Source organism: Moschus berezovskii, chromosome 9, assembly GCF_049115385.1.
Source record: "Moschus berezovskii isolate FMDL1 chromosome 9, NW_MosBer_1.0, whole genome shotgun sequence".
NCBI classification, from domain to species: Eukaryota; Metazoa; Chordata; class Mammalia; order Artiodactyla; family Moschidae; genus Moschus; species Moschus berezovskii.
Window position 1 is genome coordinate 29229658 of NC_142468.1, and position 4555 is coordinate 29234212.

Here is a 4555-nt window from a genome sequence, read left to right on the forward strand (position 1 = left end):
TTGTCTGTCTCACTCATCTCCTCTTGGTCCACATTATCAATAGGATTTATATGCTATTCCTTCCTATTTCTGTTCTCTCTCGAATTGATTTGGTTTGTTCAAGAGCCTTATAAACTTCTCTTCACACATATCCCACAGGTATTTCAACACATCCAAAATTGAAATAATCTTTTCTTCCAAACCAGTTTCTCCATCTCTCATCTTCTCATCATGAACAGCACTGCATAATTCATAACCCAAGCCAGAAACCTTAGAGTCTACATAGCCCACCCTCTGCTCTCTCACCCAGTCACTGAATCCAGTCAATTCTATCTGAAAAGAATCAGATTTAAGCATTTCATTCTCTTCATCCTCAGCTCTGCTTCCTTAGTGCACAACTTTATGGACAAATTACTGAAATCATCTCCTTGTTGGTCTCCCTGACACCAGTGTTCATCATGATCCCCTTACCCTCCACACCATCCTCCTTATCTCTGTCGGAGGTCTTTAGAAAATACATATCTCATCTTGTAACATAGGACCACCACTCTTCCTTTATGATTTTGTTTTAAAGATCAAAGTTTTCTGCTATAAATGAGATAGTCAGGAATAAAACTCATATTCACAATGGGGCAAAATGAGAAAGCCTGGATTGTTTTAAAGGAAAGTTGCCAAGCTGATTCTTTTACCTAACACAGGATTTCTAGGATTGAAAATTGCCAAGCAGCTTTGTGATCCTTCTTGTATTGACCCCAGCCTGCTCCCCAACCAACTCCATCCTTCAGTTTCACTTCAGAGAGTTTTATGTTCAAAATATAGATTGTGAACCCAAGTATTGGAACAGACAGAAGCAAGGAAAATACATGCAGACTTCAAATAGCTATGAAGTGTAACTAACTGTTCAGTTAAAGAAACTGACAGACCCTTAAGGACAGTCTTCCTAAACCAATATCAATAATATTCAATGATTCTTTCTCCTTTGAGGTGCTCTGAGCTTTTTGTAAAAATCAACTCTGGATATACAAGCAGAAATTATAGAAAGAGTGAACATGAGAAATATATATATATATTTTTTGTCCCTTTCTCACAAAGACAATTTCTTAGGTATCAAAACCCAGAAGAGGATCAGTTTACTTATATAGGCATAAATTCTTTCAATGGCATTTTTTAACTATAATGGTTCAGAAGAAACCTACCGGTGCCCAAGACAGGGCTTCATTTTTGTAGTTTCTGAACACAGAGACTACATCCATCAGGAGAACTGACACCAAGGCAGTATTCAATATACTCATATATTGAACATTAGAGGAAAGTTGCAAAATAAGATAATGCTGAGATTGAGGCATTTAACAAGTGCTTTAGGGGAGGGGGCCTGATCACATCTGGCCCAGTGGCATGAGCTGGTATCAGGAAAGGATTTTGGACAGAATGTTTTAGACAAGGCTCTTTGAGTTACAAGGACTAGCTTGTGCTATTCCCATTTCAGGAAATCTCCTTTGCAATTTCTGTACGTACCTACTGAAATCTCACTCATCATTCAAGATCCAGATCAAGTCTCAACTCCTCAGTGAAGCCACTCCCAACCTTCACCTCAAAATCTTCTTACTCCAGGTTTCCGGAGTGTTTTATTTATACCCATATTTACATCCACATTCTCACACTGTCCTGATCACACATTAATGTCCTCTAGTTTACTTAATTTGTGGAAGCACTAGTATAGCTCTTACTATGTGGCAGTCAGTGTCTTAATGGCTTTGCAATATTAATTCTCTTAATCCTCACAGCAATTCTACGTGTGGTTTTACTATTAGCCCAACTTAACTGAAGCCCAGTTTTCTAAAATGCTGCTTTTTGCACTGTAGGGCAAGGTCCCTTGGAGAAGAAATGCATTATCTTCATCCTTATAATCTCAACTGGTAAAACATGACTTAGCAAATTTTAGACTTTCATTAATAAACAAATGCATATATATTGTTGAATAAAGAATGTTTGATAGACACCAGTTCAGATCAAAGAGACGCTACTCATTTAGGAGATACTTAGTTGAATTCATTTTTATATAACCTCACCTTAACATCTATAATGTTTAGTGAATTTTGTTCTTAGGGGGAAAAATATAGAAATGATAGCTAGTAACAACTATTGTTCTGAAGGCCAAGGAAATCTCATTAAGATCTGGTTAACCCACTTACCTCAGAAAGACAAATTACACATCACTGCAGAAAAATAAAGAAGAAAAAGATAGGAAAGGGAAGATGTAGTATAGTACTTGCAATTTTTTGGTAAGAAAGCTCAGTTCAAAGTTCAGTTTAAACTTCACTGTTTAATGTGTTCCCCAAGAACAAAGGACATCTGCTGTTAAAGCTGCTGAAGATTAGACAAACACATATCCTCATTGCCAATCACATCCCCAGCAAGATGGGGTAAGACCCAGAGCACAGGAGCGGGGGTGATGTGGGCAAACCCTCCTTACCCACCTGCCTCCCACCATTTGGATGGACAAGATCTGCTCAAATGTGAAAAGGATGATAATGCACAGATGGTGGCAGAGACCTCCAAGATGTGTAGAACTATATGAATGGTGTGCACTGTGTCTGAACCACAGTAAAACGTCATCAGGTACAAAGAGTCTTGCCTCTGGGTCTCCTGAAACTTCCACCTCACTGTTTATTTTCAAGCACTGAAAATTAAGTCTGGTCCAGAGAACAGAGGAATTTGATTTTGGAAAATGCCAAAAGAACACCACCTCACCTTCAGTGATTACAACTTCATTCATTCAGGGGCAAGTCTCATTGTAAAATTCCAGCACCCCTTAAGATGGTAAATCTTAAGTCCTTATCAGCTAACATGTGGTTTATCCAATGATTCTCTATAAGAGACTAGTCTGCTCACAGGTAAAGATAAGAGAAGAATCCAGATGGTGCCAGAGAAAAGGAGAGCAGTGCTAGGAGAGGAAAAATCACAACCACTGTTAAGAGCCAGGAAGACCCAAAAGACCTGCACTGTGTTCTTCCCAGTTTACCCAGGCTGGCTGTGTCACCAGGACAGGGCACTCAACCTGGAATTTCAGCTTCGATCCCACAACAGAGAGGTCACAGGAAGACCAACGGGAAGCCCAGAGATCTAGTTGATGTCCCATGGGCATGGATGAGTTTATTTAAGTAGCTCCAGAGAATCTAGATGAGGATGGAACAGAAAGTACCCATGCAGTATTCCCCAAGGAGCAAGGAAAGAGAAATCAGGGAGCAGAGATGGTACACATACTTCTGGACACATGCTCAGTTGAGAAGTGGGCCAGGGTGGATTTGGTTGGAAAGAGCTAAGTGATGGCACCACCTTGTAGAAGGTCATGTTCTTCTGTCACATGTAAGGAAATGAGAAGTTGAAGGGAAGTTGGAAGAACCTATGTGTTGAGCAATGGGAGTGGAATAAAGTAGTAAAGATCATTTCTGCCCAATTCTCAGGTTTCCCCAGGGTTGGATGCAATTGTCCTATTTGCTGTGATCTCCAGGTCCACATCTGAGCTTTTTGTCTCCTATCCTTCAGGGTTCTTGGTCAACTCATAGATCCATCTTCTCATGAGCCTGGGGTTACCCTCACCTGGCAGGAGGTAGCCCCATGTGGTTTCTCCTATGGCTGAATGCAGCCCCTAAGCTCCCAGCTGGCATGGACAAGCAGAGGAGTTGAACCCTTTAGAAGCTCCTCTCACCTGGGATGAGTCTCATTCTTTGGTCCTGTGCAGCTGGCTCCACTAGAAGGAAGGAGCACTACAGCATGACGCAGTTAAGGTTCTGGAACAGAAGAACATCCTTTGCCAGCCTCAGGCATCAGCCAGCTCGCCTGTGAATTTTGCATTTTAAGCACCTCAGATCTCAGCTTAATTAAGAGCATCACTGCTCCCAGAGCGATCTGCTGACACAAAAGCAGGCAAGAAAAAAAAAAAAAAACCACAGCTTGGCTCAGCAAGCTGAGTTCCATTCCTTCAAGCAAGCATTTAGGAGAACTGCTCCTGCCCAGCAGGGCACAAATGCTCCTGGCGGAATGGGAGCAGGGCAAATGAGTCAGGCAGAAGTCCCGAGGCCACAGCCTTGGGTGAGACCAGAGATATAGCCAGGGAGTTGGAGGGCAGATTTATGACAACCTAGCACCAAGAGAGCAATGTGCAGCCTCTCCACAAATGCACAGGGTCACAGGTGAAGAGGGCCCAGCAAGGGAACTGGTCCTAAAAATAAGTGTGGGGTTACTGGGACAATCAAATGTGAGGGTGTCTGGAAAGTACTGAGCGGAGACCTGACATGTTCGGTAATTAGTAGCTACTACTTTTATTACAGTGCAGCCCTCAGCCTCACCCCACTCAGCTCCAGGGCTGCCAACAAAGACCCCCAAAAAGGACTGTGCTGGCAAGACTAGCTAACCCAGCCAGAACTTGCTTTCTTCAGGAGGACTCAGCCCCTCCCCTCCTGGAAAAGCTAAGCCCCTGGAGAACGGATACAAACGGTTAAACTGAGCCTGTCTGTGCCTTCCTTTCTGAAGCTTCCTCTTGGGAGCACTTAGAAATGCAAAGAGCCCAGCTGAA